Source organism: Eucyclogobius newberryi, unplaced genomic scaffold (assembly GCF_026437365.1).
Source record: "Eucyclogobius newberryi isolate DKJ021-1_F unplaced genomic scaffold, fEucNew1.0.hap1 SCAF_6, whole genome shotgun sequence".
Lineage (NCBI taxonomy): Eukaryota > Metazoa > Chordata > Actinopteri > Gobiiformes > Gobiidae > Eucyclogobius > Eucyclogobius newberryi.
Window position 1 is genome coordinate 5,729,039 of NW_027316278.1, and position 18,021 is coordinate 5,747,059.

Below are 18,021 nucleotides of genomic sequence, written 5' to 3' on the forward strand. Positions count from 1 at the left end.
CTAACCGAGTGGTCCTCTAAACCAGGGGTCCTCTAAACCAGGGGTCCTCTAACCCAGGGGTCCTCTAAACCAGGGGTCCTCTTAACCCAGGGGTCCTCTAAACCAGGGGTCCTCTAACCCAGCGGTCCTCTAAACCAGGGGTCCTCTAAACCAGGGGTCCTCTAAACCAGGGGTCCTCTAATCACATCAGCAGAACATGGTCATCTCACACAACAGCCCGCTGAATATCAGAGTCACATGGGACCACCCCTTACAAAGCCTGTGTGTGTTACCCTTAGTTACCCTTAGTTACCCAGCTCTCTCCCCACACGTTCCTGGACCAGACCAACATCACATGATCTCTCTGGGTGGAGTTTGCATGTTCTCCCCGTGTTACCGTGGGTTCTCTCCGGGTTCTCCGGCTTCCTCCCACCGTCCAAACACGTGCATGTGTTAGGCAAAATTGGCGACTCTAAATTGGCCCTAGTGAATGAATGTGAGAGTGAACTGTCTGTAATGTCTATGTCTCTGTGTTGGCCCTGCGACAAGTTGGCCACTGTCCAGGGTGTACCCCGCCTAAGGCCCGAAGTCACTGGGATAGGCTCCAGTCACCCGCGACCCCGAAAGGGAACAAGCGGTAGAAAATGGATGGATGGATGGATGGACAATCTGGCAACTAAGGCACCAAACCTGCGCTGATTGGTCGCGAGCAGAACGAGAGCAAAACATAAACACAACAGAACGTGGTCCTCATGTCCAGAAGAATATATTTCCTGGTGCCGAAAAACGAAACAAAAGAAAGTGAAGAAAAGTGAAGAAAGTAAAGAAACTGTAAACTCAACAACACTTTCCAGGTATTGAACTTCTCTTACAAAGAGACGGTTAATGCTGCTGTTTGAAACAACACGATTCTGTCACGTTCGCTCAGGCTGGAGGCGACGAGAGCTCTGCCCCGCGCATAATAATATGTCTGAATGAAAGATAATAAGCTTAATATTTACACCAGCCCGGGAGTGTTAGCTGCAGGTGAGGCCGGTGAGGGGCGTCTGTGCCCCGGGTCACTAAGAGGCGGAGATCCGGTCCGGACGAGCGCCGTCTCGTCCAGAACCTCTGATGTGAAACTTTGGAGTGAACAGTGTGCGGCCCCTGTCCCGGGCCCCTGTCCCGGGCCCCTGTGCCGCCTCAGTCAGAGATGAGCGGGTTTGAGTTTGCGTCCCTCTCTCTCACATCACCATGTGTGAGATCAATCGTGACTCGTGATGTCTGTTTTACTTTGACTTCTTAAAGTGCAATAAGAGGAACGTAAAGGTTTATGCATCAGCCAATCACATCGCAGCATTGTTTCACACAGAGTCCAGTGTGTGATGAACAAACATTTATATTGTAATTAACTTTTAATAGAGCAATAAAACATTTCAATTTATTTAAAAAGCATCATTAGACTATTTGTTATAAATTATAATAAATTGATAGTGAAAAATAACCAGACATATTATGATTACGTCTGTTATAGAATAATACTATGTATGTTTACACAAAAGTGGCAAAGCTGCAGAAACGCAGTCGCTTCACTATAGCTAGATTTGGACCTTCACTTCTCGTTCTGTTCATTCTCTGGGAATAACATGTTTGTTTTATCAGTGTTAATTGTTAATCAAGCAATGCTTATGCCATTTGTTTAATTTAATATAACTTGTTTTGTCACTTTGGCAAGAAGGAACAGTTGGGAGCTGTAAAAGATAAATTAGTAAGGATAACTATTAGTTTTACATTTTCAGTTAAAATTAATCAATTTGATCATAATTATTTTTCATAGCCAATATTGTATTGAGTAATTAAGTACACTAATGTATTAATAACTGGCTTTAATCATTTTCTCCTGGCACAGTTTCATCACATCATCATTTTATAGCATTACAACCTCAACATTTTACTCTTATTTTAGCCGGCTGGACCACATTAAAATGCAGCAGAAGACCCAAAAAAGGTCTGAAAATTTCAGGGGGAAAGCCCCCAGACCCCCCTGTTCATTCATTAAAACTAATGTGCTAATGTGGCTGTAGACCCTTAACGCCCACAAATACGCCCAAAAACATATCTGGGACGTGTGTTATTTGTACAGGGAGTAGAGGTGATGTCAGCGGAATACCAAGTTGCATTGTGGGATTTAAGTTATCAATATTTGAGCTTGTGAGGTGCTGAGAATAAACTAACTGGCAAACGGATGCCCTGGAGTTCTGGTGCTTTGTTTGCGTTGAAGAAAGTTCCCATATGTGAATTGTTCACTAACAATGGCAATAAAACTGATTCTGATGACGTGGTGAGGGGCCCCCAAAAATGTTTTTGCTTAGGGCCCCCTGAAGGCTTGGGCCGGCCCTGCATACGTTAAAAAATAAATAATAAATAAAACATGAAAGAGAATGTGCTCTTTTGGGCGGCTCAAAGTCTTTTTTTTTTACTAAAGATCAGAGAACGTACATTTGAAAGAGGCGACGCTACAAAAGCCTGTTCACGTTCATTTGTGTCTCGAGCCTGGTCGCAATAATCCAGGGTGACCATAAAGAGCCTGTCAGAGAACCTGTCAGAGAACCTGTCACAGAACCTGTCAGAGAACCTGTCAGAGAACCTGTCAGAGAACCTGTCACAGAACCTGTCAGAGAAGCTGTCGGTGAAGCTGTCTGTCGCCCTTTGCACTCTTTGTAGAAGAGCTCCCTCAGCCTCTGCTCCTCTGCTCCTCTGTGGGGTAGAAGAGCTCCCTCAGCCCCTGCTCCTCTGCTCCTCTGTGGGGTAGAGGAGCTCCCTCAGCCCCTGCTCCTCTGCTCCTCTGTAGTGTAGAGGAGCTCCCTCAGCCTCTGCTCCTCTGCTCCTCTGTGGGGTAGAGGAGCTCCCTCAGCCTCTGCTCCTCTGCTCCTCTGTGGGGTAGAAGAGCTCCCTCAGCCCCTGCTCCTCTGCTCCTCTGTGGGGTAGAGGAGCTCCCTCAGCCCCTGCTCCTCTGCTCCTCTGTGGGGTAGAGGAGCTCCCTCAGCCCCTGCTCCTCTGCTCCTCTGTGGTGTAGAAGAGCTCCCTCAGCCTCTGCTCCTCTGCTCCTCTGTAGTGTAGAAGAGCTTCCTCAGCCCCTGCTCCTCTGCTCCTCTGTGGGGTAGAGGAGCTCCCTCAGCCCCTGCTCCTCTGCTCCTCTGTGGGGTAGAGGAGCTCCCTCAGCCCCTGCTCCTCTGCTCCTCTGTGGTGTAGAAGAGCTCCCTCAGCCTCTGCTCCTCTGCTCCTCTGTGGGGTAGAGGAGCTCCCTCAGCCCCTGCTCCTCTGCTCCTCTGTAGTGTAGAGGAGCTCCCTCAGCCTCTGCTCCTCTGCTCCTCTGTGGGGTAGAGGAGCTCCCTCAGCCCCTGCTCCTCTGCTCCTCTGTAGTGTAGAGGAGCTCCCTCAGCCTCTGCTCCTCTGCTCCTCTGTGGGGTAGAGGAGCTCCCTCAGCCCCTGCTCCTCTGCTCCTCTGTAGTGTAGAGGAGCTCCCTCAGCCTCTGCTCCTCTGCTCCTCTGTGGGGTAGAGGAGCTCCCTCAGCCCCTTCTCCTCTGCTCCTCTGTGGGGTAGAAGAGCTCCCTCAGCCCCTGCTCCTCTGCTCCTCTGTGGGGTAGAGGAGCTCCCTCAGCCCCTGCTCCTCTGCTCCTCTGTGGGGTAGAGGAGCTCCCTCAGCCCCTGCTCCTCTGCTCCTCTGTAGTGTAGAGGAGCTCCCTCAGCCTCTGCTCCTCTGCTCCTCTGTGGGGTAGAGGAGCTCCCTCAGCCCCTTCTCCTCTGCTCCTCTGTGGGGTAGAAGAGCTCCCTCAGCCCCTGCTCCTCTGCTCCTCTGTGGGGTAGAGGAGCTCCCTCAGCCCCTGCTCCTCAATGAGAAACAGGCGTTTTGTCACTTTTGACCTTAGGAGAACTAAAGTACTGCAGTGTATTCGTTAAGACAAGTACAAGCTGTAGGACTCATGGGACCCTCATAGGACCCCAGGGGGCAAAGCCTGGGAGAATAGGGCAGGTCACATGGTAACCAGCCCACAGATCATCACTGCCGACACCTGTTTTATGGGACATTTACCGTGGGCTTCTCCCCCGTCGTCTGTACGAAGTGAGTCCCCTGTGTCATCTACAGTAAAGTAGAAGTAAAAGTACTTTCCAGTAAATATATCGGCTGGATTCACCTCATATGTAACACGGCACATCCAACACAATCCCAGCCTCCTGTGGTACTCCTCTGGGACTCCTCCTTCCTCTTGCCCTTGTACATTCTGATGGTTTAAAGTCCCTGAAGGATCTCTCATAATAACCGTGTGTTTGTTTGTGCCGCTGACTCAGGCCGGGGCCATTATCCACCTGAACGTGCTCTTCATCAACACCAGGGTTTATCCGCCGTCTTTTCCTCCCTCGTCCTCCTTCAAACGCTCTCGCCACTCTCCGCGGCTCTCGCTGTTATTTATTATTCCTCTGTGGAGTTGAAATGGCTCGCGCCGGCTCCTGTTCGGCCCCCAGTCGAGTAAAGGCTCCATCAAGAGGAGAATGTACAGCGCAGCGGAAATGCCATTAAACTGTCAGTGCGTTTTACTTTTCTCCACGCTCGTCATAACCACGGGGGGGGAAATGGAGGTGGAAAAAGCCTAGCTGCGTCTTAAGAACATATGGACTCTTTTGATTAGGAGCAATGGTTGTAGAAATATAGGTTTTTCTCACATTTAGTAATGTTTCTGCGCTAAATGTTTCACTTTTCAGTAACCGCGAGTGTTGTTTCCCTCGACACTCACCTGGTTAGCTCGCCTCAAAAGCACTCAAAACCAGCCGTTCCCAACACGTTTTGACAGGCTCCAATTTCCAAAGGGAGTGATTGACAGGCGGATTAACCAATCAGACAATCGCTTTGTCCGTTCGTGTCTAAACAAACATGGAGGATTACGAGGAAAGGATAAAAATAACACCGACTGAGAAACGTTGCCGACTTCTGCCGAGTCAACCAGAGACGCACTAAACTCTGTAAATCTGAGGTAAATGAAGTTATATGTTTTGTTCTGAATGTTCCGAAAATATTTGAGAGACACGTGTCACAAAGTCTTCTGTATTTGAGAGACACGTGACACAAAGTCTTCTGCATTTGAGAGACACGTGACACAAAGTCTTCTGCATTTGAGAGACACGTGACACAAAGTCTTCTGCATTTGAGAGACACGTGACACAAAGTCTTCTGCATGTGAGAGACACGTGACACAAAGTCTTCTGCATGTGAGAGACACGTGACACAAAGTCTTCTGCATGTGAGAGACACGTGACACAAAGTCTTCTGCATTTGAGAGACACTTGACACAAAGTCTTCTGCATTTGAGAGACATGTGACACAAAGTCTTCTGCATGTGAGAGACACGTGACACAAAGTCTTCTGCATGTGAGAGACACGTGACACAAAGTCTTCTGCATTTGAGAGACACTTGACACAAAGTCTTCTGCATTTGAGAGACATGTGACACAAAGTCTTCTGCATTAGAGAGACACGTGACACAAAGTCTTCTGCATTTGAGAGACACTTGACACAAAGTCTTCTGCATTAGAGAGACACGTGACACAAAGTCTTCTGCATTAGAGAGACACTTGACACAAAGTCTTCTGCATTTGAGAGACACTTGACACAAAGTCTTCTGCATTTGAGACACGTGACACAAAGTCTTCTGCATTAGAGAGACACTTGACACAAAGTCTTCTGCTTGTGAGAGACACGTGACACAAAGTCTTCTGCATGTGAGAGCCACGTGACACAAAGTCTTCTGCATTTGAGACACGTGACACAAAGTCTTCTGCATTAGAGAGACACTTGACACAAAGTCTTCTGCATTTGAGAGACACTTGACACAATGTCTTCTGCATTTGAGAGACACGTGACACAAAGTCTTCTGCATTAGAGAGACACTTGACACAAAGTCTTCTGCATTAGAGAGACACTTGACACAAAGTCTTCTGCATTAGAGAGACACTTGACACAAAGTCTTCTGCATGTGAGAGACACGTGACACAAAGTCTTCTGCATGTGAGAGCCACGTGACACAAAGTCTTCTGCATTTGAGAGACACGTGACACAAATTAGCGGCGGTGGTTAGACCGGTCACTGCTGGAGAGTTTTTTTGACGCCCCCAATGGTCCGAATCCCAGACCCTTACGCATTCCAACAGAATGTGGGCGGGGCTGGCGGCTCAGGCTCCTGAGCCTAAGCCTAACCTCAACCTTATCGTGACATAATATACTGTCAAAACCGTACCATTTCCCGCCGATTCTGCGACGTGGCGGTTGTGTGCCACGTCGTCGCGCACGAGGAGCTTCACCAGACCAACTGTGAAATAATAATAATCCATCCTCTGTTTATCATTTAACGTCGCTGAAGATCAGACACAAATCGAGCAGCCCGTTCACAGTTTAGTCGACTGCATCGCACAAGACACATTCCACGATAAACGTCTTCTCTCGCTCTCTCTCTCTCCCAGAGGTTCAGTCCTGTGAGGGAGGCGGCGCCCCCCGTGGGAGCGTACGATTACCCGCGCAGCGCTCTGGAGCTGCTGAAGAAGTCCGGTCCCTCCAAGACGAGCCCGTTCAGCAGCACTGCGGCTCGCTTCGGCCCCGAGCACCGGAGGGCCTCTCTGCCAGGTCAGGAACTGCCCGTGGGTTTCAGCCCGATCCCGAAATGTGACGGACACGAGGCTCGTTCAAACTGTCCGCGCGTAGGCTAACGTTTATTAGCATGTAAACTAGCATTAGCCAAACAGCTGGGCCTCAGTCTGGAGTGAAATCCACTGGTCCCTCCTGACCAGAGACACGTTTATGGACAAACGGGGTCTTTGAGGACGAGACAGAAGAGGAATCCTTTGTGTTGAGACGACCCACAGTGAGCATGCAGCTTTTGTCCTCAAGATGGCACTAGAGTGTGTGACTTAACCAGGGGTGTCCAAACTTTTTTCACTGAGGGACGCATTTTGAAACTTATATAGAGCAAAGGGCCACAAACAACCCGACAAAGTCAAATTTGAAAAGTGATTCATTTGAAGTTTTGCATTTGACATAGTTAGTTTTGATGCCTCCACACCTTTCGTAAGACTTGGAACATTATTATTAGGTTGCTATAACATCAAAATGCTTGAATTTTTCCAATTTTACAGTAAAAGTACTACTATTTGTTGGTTGGGCCAACTTAGCAAGAAGCCGGAGGGCCAACAAAAATTGGTCTAAGGGCCGCATTTGGCCCCCGGGCCGTAGTTTGGACATGCCTGCTTTAGACCCATGAACATGACGTCATATGGGAATGTTCCTTATGATTACATTGTACTCATGAAACATCCGAAAAGTATTGCAGATTAGACTAAATATACTCTTGATACAAAGTTATTGCTGAACGGTGTTGGTTCTGGTTCCACAGGTCCAGGTTCCTACAATGTGTTTGAGTACGGAGTGGCCCGGGACAGTTTCAGAAAGGCTTATCTGGACCGGACCAAAGGAGGCTTTGGCTCCAGCTCTCAGCGCTGCACGACCTTTAACAGAGCGAGCTCGGACGGGCCCAGTCCAGGGCAGTACCAGGTCAGTGCTGGAAAGTGTCTGTATTTTGTAATGGGTGAAATGAGTGTACGTGGTTCTGATCCATAACTGCTCTTCCAATTTAGAATACACATATTTCACACACTGTAGACGTGTTATTTTAGTTTTTATCCTGAATTTTGAGAATTGCACACGGCTCCACTTTGTGCAAACGATTGGATTATTTTGGTTTCGCTGGTCACCTGTGTCCAGTCTGTGGTCAGATGGTCACGTGGTTGCTCCAACTGTTATGATTCATCACCGAGCATAAAAGCTTTTATGTGAATTATGTGTTGCATCGCCCGTTACTTTTGTGATGGAAATGCAGTTGAAGTTTGAAGTTTCCACACAAAGAACTTCCTGTTGCAGCCGAATGCGTCGAAAGAATCGTCTTGACTCTGGAGCTGGTTCTACTCAGCTCCAGGTCTATGACAGTCTACAACCCGGTCCAAGTAAAGCAGGTCTAAAGGGGGTCTAAAGCACCTCCTCCATCACCTCCTCCATCACCTCCTCCATCACCTCCTCCATCACCTCCTCCATCACTTCCTCCATCACCTCCTCCATCACCTCCTCCATCACCTCCTCCATCACCTCCTCCATCACCTCCTCCATCACCTCCTCCATCACTTCCTCCATCACCTCCTCCATCACCTTCTCCATCACCTCCTCCTTCACCTCCTCCATCACTTCCTCCATCACCTCCTCCATCACCTCCTCCTTCACCTCCTCCATCACCTCCTCCATCACTTCCTCCATCACCTCCTCCATCACCTCCTCCATCACCTCCTCCATCACTTCCTCCATCACCTCCTCCATCACCTCCTCCATCACTTCCTCCATCACCTCCTCCATCACTTCCTCCATCACCTCCTCCATCACCTCCTCCATCACTTCCTCCATCACCTCCTCCATCACCTTCTCCATCACCTCCTCCATCACCTCCTCCATCACTTCCTCCATCACCTCCTCCTTCACCTCCTCCATCACCTCCTCCATCACTTCCTCCATCACCTCCTCCATCACCTCCTCCATCACTTCCTCCATCACCTCCTCCATCACCTCCTCCATCACCTCCTCCTTCACCTCCTCCATCACCTCCTCCATCACTTCCTCCATCACCTCCTCCATCACCTCCTCCATCACCTCCTCCATCACTTCCTCCATCACCTCCTCCATCACCTCCTCCATTACCTCCTCCATCACCTCCTCCATCACCTCCTCCATCACCTCCTCCATCACCTCCTCCATCACTTCCTCCATCACCTCCTCCATCACCTCCTCCATCACTTCTTCCATCACCTCCTCCATCACCTACTCCATCACCTCCTCCTTCACCTCCTCCATCACTTCCTCCATCACTTCCTCCATCACCTCCTCCATCACCTCCTCCATCACCTCCTCCATCACTTCCTCCATCACCTCCTCCATCACCGTGTGGTACGCTGGAGCCACAGACAGGGACAAACAGAGACTACAGCGCCCTCTGCTGAGAAGGTGATTGGCTGCAGACTTCATCTCTGCAGGACCTGTACGTCTCCAGGGCTCTGGGACGAGAGGCCACGCCCTTCAGGCAGGAGGCCACTCCCCTCAGGCAGGAGGCCACTCCCCTCAGGCAGGATGCCGCTCCCCTCATGCAGGAGGCCACTCCCCTCAGGCAGGAGGCCGCTCCCCTCAGGCAGGAGGCCGCTCCCCTCAGGCAGGAGGCCACTCCCCTCAGGCAGGAGGCCACTCCCTTCAGGCAGGAGGCCACTCCCCTCAGGCAGGAGGATGCAGGAGGCCACTCCCCTCAGGCAGGAGGCCACTCCCCTCAGGCAGGAGACCACTCCCCTCAGGCAGGAGGAGCGGGGAGGCCGCTCCCCTCAGGCAGGAGGCCGCTCCCCTCAGGCAGGAGACCACTCCCCTCAGGCAGGAGGCCACTCCCCTCAGGCAGGAGGTCACTCCCCTCAGGCAGGAGGCCACTCCCCTCAGGCAGGAGGCCACTCCCCTCAGGCAGGAGGCCACTCCCCTCAGGCAGGAGGCCACTCCCCTCAGGCAGGAGGCCACTCCCCTCAGGCAGGAGGCTACAGTCCATCAGGACCAGAACCTCACGTCACAAGAACAGTTTCTTTCCCTCTGCAGTTGGACTCATGAACACTGTCCAAGCACCTGTCAATCACTGCACCTATTGCACTACATAACTTTATATTTTATTTTATTGTGTACATATCACCACTTCCTATTGCACTACACAACTTTATATTTTATTTTATTATGTACATATCACCACTTCCTATTGCACTACACAACTTTATATTGTATTTGTACAGATCAGACTGTTTAGTATTCAGTTTTCTATGTTCTGTTTGTGTTGCATGAATCACCAGGACAAGTTCATATGTCTGTGAATTTTGTTCATGACAAATGACAAATGAACCTTATTCTGATTCTGATTCTAAAGCGAGTCTAAAGCAGGACCAAACCACTGTCCTCTGCTCTTCTGTCCTCCTGTGCTCTTCTGTCCTTCTGTCCTCCTCTGCTCTTCTGTCCTCCTCTGCTCTCCTGTCCTCCTCTGCTCTTCTGTCCTCCTCTGCTCTCCTGTCCTCCTCTGCTCTTCTGTCCTCCTCTGCTCTTCTGTCCTCCTCTGCTCTTCTGTCCTCCTCTGTCCTCCTCTGCTCCTCTGTCCTCCTCTGTGTCTGAAGTGTTGTCTCTGTCGCAGGCGCAGAGGAAGAGCGAGGAGCCGTACAAGAACCAGAACACAGCGGCTTTTAGATCAGCCACTGAGCGCCTGGTGCTGGCGCTGCAGGCCACGGTAAGACCTCCATCACTCCCTCTGTCCCTCCCTCTGTCTATCTCTGTCTCTCCCTCTGTCTCTCTCTCTGTCTCTATTTCTGTCTCTGTCTCTCCCCTTCTGTCTGTCCTCTTCTATCTCTTACTCTGTCTCTATCTCCATCACTCCCTGTCCCTCCCTCTGTCTCTCCCTCTGTCTCTCCCTCTGTCTCTCCCCTTCTGTCCCTCGTTTTTTTCCCGTCTCGCTCGTTCTTCTCACGTTGCTCCACTCACAAACTCACTGCCAGCTCTGGACTTTACAAACTGGGACGTGAACGCAGCCGGGGGTCCAGCTCCTCTCCTCCTCCCTTTCTCCTCCACTGTCGCTCCTCTCCTCCCCCTCCTCCCCCTCCTCCCCTCTTGCTCCTATCGCTCCTCATCTCCTCTCCTCTTCCTCCTCCTCCTCCTCCTCCTCCCTTCCTCCTCCTCCCCTCTTGCTCTTCTTGCTCCTCTTCCTCCTCTTCCTCCTCCACTCATCCTCCTCCTCTTCCCCTCTCGCTCCTGTCGCTCACACATCTTCTCCAAAAGCATGTCACAGCAATGACACAGAAGTTTTCTTCTTTCTTTTCTTTCAAAGCGTCTCGTCTTTTAGTCTCACGATTCGCTTAATTGGCAAAACGGTCACTTCACATCAGAGCGATTTCTAAACCCTCCACGTTTAGACTTTAACCCTTTCATAAATGCTTAATACAGAGATTATAACATAATTGAGCAGGAGGACTGAGCGCCCACACGGCCCTGGTCTTCTGACATCACACGGCTCTTTTATAATATACACACTATTTGTTCATTTCATCCAAGACACACATTATAGCAGAGGATTATTGCAATATCGCCTTATTGTTTCATAACTGATAAATACAGTTAGAGGCACAAAAAGTGTCAGATCTACTGTATGTTTCACTGTCGGCAGGTGAATATGGACCAGTGGAACAGATCAGTTTGTGGAGGCAAAACCACTTTCTCCAGCTGAACTCAGACAAGACTGAAATCATCGTTTTTGTCACAGAAACAAAGAGAAAGTGTTAGCGGTCACCTCCAGAGTCTCGCTCTAAAACCTACAAACCAAATTAGAAATCTGGGGGTAATAATGGACTCAGACTTGAACTTTAACAGCCACGTCAAATCAATAACATCAGCAGCTTTTTACCATCTAAAAAACATTGTCAAAATCAAAAATATAGTGTCTAAACCAGATTTGGAGAGACTTATCCATGCGTTTGTCTCCAGTAGATTAGACTACTGTAACGGCCTGCTCACTGGTCTCTCCAAACGAGCTGTAAAACAGCTGCAGTACATCCAGAACGCTGCTGCTCGGGTCCTGACTAGAACCAGGAAGTATGATCACATTAGTCCTGTTCTCAGGTCTCTGCACTGGCTCCTGTGGCTCAGAGAAGAGACTTTAAAGCAGCTCTGCTTGTGTACAAGTCTCTCCATGGCCTAGCACCAAAGTACATCTCTGTTAGTGCCATAAGAACCATCTCGGACTCTGAGAACCTCAGGGACCGGCCTCCTGCTGGTGCCAGAGTCAGGACTAAACATGGACCGGCCTCCTGGTGGTGCCAGAGTCAGGACTAAACATGGACCGGCCTTCTGCTGGTGCCAGAGTCAGGACTAAACATGGACCGGCCTCCTGCTGGTGCCAGAGTCAGGACTAAACATGGACCGGCCTCCTGCTGGTGCCAGAGTCAGGACTAAACATGGACCGGCCTCCTGCTGGTGCCAGAGTCAGGACTAAACATGGACCGGCCTCCTGCTGGTGCCAGAGTCAGGACTAAACATGGACCGGCCTCCTGCTGGTGCCAGAGTCAGGACTAAACATGGACCGGCCTCCTGCTGGTGCCAGAGTCAGGACTAAACATGGACCGGCCTCCTGCTGGTGCCAGAGTCAGGACTAAACATGGACCGGCCTCCTGCTGGTGCCAGAGTCAGGACTAAACATGGACCGGCCTCCTGCTGGTGCCAGAGTCAGGACTAAACATGGACTGGCCTCCTGCTGGTGCCAGAGTCAGGACTAAACATGGACCGGCCTCCTGCTGGTGCCAGAGTCAGGACTAAACATGGACCGGCCTCCTGCTGGTGCCAGAGTCAGGACATATGAATTTTCACTGGGCTCTGAGACATGGCATCTGAGTAGATAATTTCACATAAACGTTCCTCTTACAAAGTTATGGTCATTTCATGTTCTGTGTGATGTGGAACCTGGACATTGGCTGCAGTTAGATGAACACTCAAACTGGTCATTATCATATTTTAAGTTAAAAGATGATTAAAATGGACTGGTAAACAAATCAAAATCACTCGCATCAGATTCATTTTAATCATCTTAAAGGTCCAGAAATGTGCTAATATTCAGATTTTGTACATGTACCGAGTGCAGTGTTTCTCTGGTATTTCTGTCCTTGCTCTAATCAGCCAACGATTTACACCTTCCAAAGCCTCTGAATGTAATTAAACGCCTGGTCGGACAAGAAAAGTGCGACTTATCACACAAATAATCAGGTAGAAAAGTGTATAACGTTAAAGGCATAGACCACCCGATGATCAGCAACTGGAGTTATTATATACCCTGTTTTTTTTTACTGTAAATTGCACCTTTTTTCATAGATTTGGCCGATTTATACTCGACTTATATGTGATATCACTAGCTTGTTATTTTCACACTGACAACCACATGAGGGCGCTGTAGGCTCTGAGCGATGCAGAAGAAGAATCTGCACTTCCTCTTCCTCTGGAGTTTGTGGAGTTGTTTAGAAGTGACACAGAGGAAGAAGAATTCAATGGATTTAGTGATTTGGGGTAAAACTGATGCTTTGGTAAACTTGTTAGCATGTTCTTTATGCTATAGTTATCTGAATAACTGTTCATATGTTACGTTAACATACCAGACACTTACCACAGTTCTGTCTGTGCCTCATGTAGCTGAAGGTGTTAGCGTTAGCATACGTCATGTAGCTGAAGGTGTTAGCGTTAGCATACGTCATGTAGCAGAAGGCGTTAGCGTTAGCAAACGTCATGTAGCTGAAGGTGTTAGCGTTAGCATACGTCATGTAGCTGAAGGTGTAGCTGAAGCTCCAAAAGTTGAATACGATGTCGTTACAGCGTCGTTAGCATCGTTAGCGTCGTTAGCGTGGTTAGCGCGGCTTTTTTTACACGCGGGGATGACGCGAACCGTCTTCAGCTCGGATCCGGAGTCGGACCGAGAGGGAACGATGACACCTACAGCGTCCTACAGCGTGTCACAGGGGGCGCTGCCCGCTGCTACAGCTGCCCGCCTGGACGTTGTGTGAGGAGGGTCTCAATTTGACAATATGTAATTCTAGTAGGGGGATTCTAGAATGTTCTGATGCCACGTGATGCCTCCCGCTCGCCGCCCGGAGAGAGGTCACCTTGTCTTTGTGCCCAGAACCAGCCAAAATATCTGTTTTATCTGTTCCAGTTCGACAGGGCCATTGGATGAGAGATGTAAGTCAAGTTATAAGATATTCCGTTATTGTCCACACATGGGGAAACGTAGGTAGATACAGAGGAAAGAACAGATAACTTATAGGAAGGCAAAGGCGGTTAGCGCTCTTGCCTCCCAAGAAGCAGATCATGGGTTCGATTCCCGGACCAATATCACATGATCTCTCTGGGTGGAGTCTGCATGTTCTCCCCGTGTTACCGTGGGTTCTCTCCGGGTTCTCTGGCTCCTCCCACCGTCCAAAGACATGCATGTGTTAGCCAAAATTAGCAACTCTAAATTGGCCCAATGGACAGGTGTTGAAAATTAGCATATTCTGCTACATACACTTAAAACATTGCATCTGATTCGTCCAATGTAAATGCTATGTCCATAAATAGATAAATAAACACAACTTTTGTAAGAGTTCTTCTATTAAGAGTGTTTTTTTAAATTCCTATTATAATCACAGCAAGAGTTTTTATACAGAATTTGAAGACCAATGGAAGTGGTTCTCTTGTCTTTGGACATTTAGGACAGGGACACTGGCCACGGCTGCGGCGCTTCCAGAAGGAGAACTGTGGCAGCGGGAGCAGAATCATTAAATACTTCGAGACGTTTCAGTTCAGTCTGCTGCTTGTTTTTGTCATAAAGACGTAGAAACCTTCAGCCTTTAGAGCCGACGATATTGAATCATCCCAAACGTTCACTTCCTTTTGCCTTTAGTGCGGAATGTTGAAGATTGTGGCGACGATGAGCTTTTTAAAGCGTCTATAGAAGCAGCTCCTGGAGGAAACGCAAAGGTTCAAACGCAATTCCTGGATTATCCTCCCGCGGCGTTGCCCCGGGCGATCACATGACCTCTGAGGAAAAGGTCGTTATCACAGAGAACGACACTTGAATGGAAAGAAAAGACGGGACACGGGTCACGACTCAAAAGTTCAACTGAGAATGTGGTGACGCACTTTGAACTGCCTTGTGTATGAAATGTGCTCCACAAATAAACTTGCCTAAACTGACCTTGACGTCAATAAAAGGAGTGTAGCTTTGGGCCTCCGCAGTGTGAGCGCAGCCTCATTCTCTCTTAGCATGCTAACGTGTATTAGCATCACCGTGACAGTAAACTCTGACCATTGTCGTGAAAAGCATTTATAAACTCATCACGGTGAATGATGAAGTTGCATTCGTTTCGTGAGCGTTTAGACGGCGGCGAATCCTTTGAAACGACCTAGAATTGTTTGAAGACGGTAAAAATAAGGCGCCTTTATGATTTTTTTGTGGGATGTATTTTTGCTCATAGCTTTGCAAATGCATCTGTAACGTTTGGAACATATTTCTCTTAATAGCTGCCGGTCGTTCTTGTCGGCATCTCTCCTCGTCCTCTCTGCTCTCTGTCAGGGTCTGACGGCAGCTTGACAGAGTGTCCGCTGTGTAACCACGGCAACCGCGGACACCTGACCGAGACGCCTCGACGTTCACTGCTGCGAGAAGTCTGTAATTAGAGTTAATGAAACAGCGCTCATTGTTTTAAGGGGAGGTATTATGCTAATTTACATCTTTGAGCTTTGAAAGGTGTCGCTTTTGTCTCAAACACGCCTGTTGTTCTTTCATTTCTTCTGACGCTTGAGTCTGTCGTTCTGAACACTCTGTGGCCACAAACCACACGCAATAAGAAAGAAGAAACGGAAATATGACACTATATTGTTCATTACCAATAGTAGATATTGTTGCTGTAACGATTATTATTAATAAAAGTATTATTTTAACCTGTTATTCCTAAGACGTATGAGCTGCTGAGCAGAAGACACTGGGTGACACTATGGCCAACTATGGTCCACTATGGTCAACTATGGTCCACTATGGTCCACTATGGCCCACTATGGTCCACTATGGTCAACTATGGTCCACTATGGTCCACTATGGTCCACTATGGTCCACTATGGTCAACTATGGTCCACTATGGTCCACTATGGTCCACTATGGTCCACTATGGTCAACTATGGTCCACTATGGTCCACTATGGTCCACTATGGTCCACTCTGGTCTACTATGGTCCATTATGGTCAACCATGGTCCGCTATGGTCCACTATGGCCCACTATGGTCAACTATGGTCAACTATGGTCCACTATGGTCCACTATGGTCCACTATGGTCCACTATGGTCAACTATGGTCAACTATGGTCCACTATGGTCCACTATGGTCCACTATGGTCCACTCTGGTCTACTATGGTCCATTATGGTCAACTATAGTCCGCTATGGTCCACTATGGCCCACTATGGTCAACTATGGTCAACTATGGTCCACTATGGTCCACTATGGTCCACTATGGTCAACTATGGTCAACTATGGTCCACTATGGTCCACTATGGTCCACTCTGGTCTACTATGGTCCACTATGGTCAACCATGGTCAACTATGGTCCGCTATGGTCCGCTATGGTCCACTATGGTCCACTCTGGTCCACTCTGGTCCACTCTGGTCCACTATGGTCCACTATGGTCCACTCTGGTCCACTATCGTCAACTATGGTCCACTTTGGTCCACTATGGTCCACTATGGTCCACTCTGGTCCACTATGGTCCACTCTGGTCCACTCTGGTCCACTATGGTCCACTCTGGTCCACTCTGGTCCACTCTGGTCAGGTTCAGTGTGGCTCAGCACTCAGCTCTTCACCGGGAGAGTAAGTGTGGTGTGTTGCCCAGTCACGTATCAATGCAATTTATTTAATTTTTGAAATGCCCAAATGTCCTCTTCCTCTGCCCCGCGGGATCCTCTTCCTCCTCTTCCTCTGCCCGGCGGGGTCCTCTTCCTCTGCCCGGCGGGGTCCTCTTCCTCTGCCCGGCGGGGTCCTCTTCCTCTGCCCGGCGGGGTCCTCTTCCTCTGCCCGGCGGGGTCCTCTTCCTCTGCCCCGCGGGGTCCTCTTCCTCTGCCCGGCGGGGTCCTCTTCCTCTGCCCCGCGGGGTCCTCTTCCTCTGCCCCGCGGGGTCCTCTTCCTCTGCCCCGCGGGGTCCTCTTCCTCTGCCCCGCGGGGTCCTCTTCCTCTGCCCCACGGGGTCCTCTTCCTCTGCCCTGCGGGGTCCTCTTCCTCTGCCCCGCGGGGTCCTCTTCCTCTGCCCCGCGGGCGATGCCGCCCTGCGTGTGCTTTAAATGTGTTGAATGAGGCCATTTCCGTGACAATCACAGATACAGTTCCACTCTCCATGAGAAAGACGCATGTTTGAAGCCACTTTTACACAGTTACCTCTGACCTTTGACCTCTGACCTCTGCCCTGGAGGTTCAGATCATACATTTACAGATTGTTAAAAGAGGACAGATTCTGCTCCAGCATGAACACCAAACACAAGCTCACAGACTTAATCACGTTTTGCATATTCTAAAGCGTATGTGTTTGTAGCACTGCAGAGCTGCAGTTTCCGTGTCTTTCTTTACATTTATACTTTATAAATCTGTTTCTAAAGAGACTCTAAAGCTTTAGTGGAGTTTCATTTGCAATGGACCAAATAGTTTCATTTCATATGTGAAAAGATGAAGCGTCTTTAGCTGAAGGTCGTGGCCTTGTAAAGGGAGCGTTTGAGGCTCAGTCTGTGACACGGTCTTTCCCTGTGTTTTAAATGTGAGCTCCACGTCATCGCCATAGTGACCGGCGGTGCCTTTTACTGGACTCTCCGACGCGGCTCATCCAAGCAAGAAGTGGAGAGGAAACTGATCCACACAAGGATATTATCTTAGCTCCTAGAACAGCCAGAATAAAGCGTAACATCTCCTGTACACGTCACAGAGCGGTGCTGCTGGAGCGAGAAGAGTCCAAAATGTACTCGAGTAAGAGGAAACGCACTTCCAAATAATATTACACAAGTAGAAGTACAAAGTAGCATCCAATAAACTCAAACTAGTAAAAAAGTCACGCTTATGATGTATTTGGAGAAACTTACACTGAACAACACCTTTGTACTTAAGTAGAAGTAGAAGTATCGCGTCTGAAAAGTACTCTGAGAGGTACAATGTGTCTGCAAGTACTAGTACCTGAGTAAATACTGCTTAATGACATAATGTGAGCACTTAAATGAACCGGTCGAGTCTGGTGAAGGTAAATGAACATTTTAACCATGAATTATGAAACAAAACTACGATGTTTTTGACATTATCTTATTATAACATAGATAAAAACAGCAGAGAGGGACCAGTAATATAATAGTAATATAATGTGCATCCGTCC

The 18,021-nt window shown here is 48.9% G+C and overlaps 1 long non-coding RNA gene across 1 annotated transcript in view; it reads left to right on the forward strand.

The window, feature by feature from the left end:
* The first annotated feature begins 6,528 nt into the window (after window positions 1–6,528).
* Window positions 6,529–18,021, forward strand: part of LOC140347541 (uncharacterized) — a 30,778-nt gene continuing 19,285 nt past the window's right edge. Inside the window, exons 1-3 of the long non-coding RNA XR_011924380.1 lie at window positions 6,529–6,631; window positions 7,398–7,555; window positions 10,248–10,340. This is a non-coding gene — a long non-coding RNA (uncharacterized lncRNA). The remainder of the gene's footprint in view (window positions 6,632–7,397; window positions 7,556–10,247; window positions 10,341–18,021) is intronic.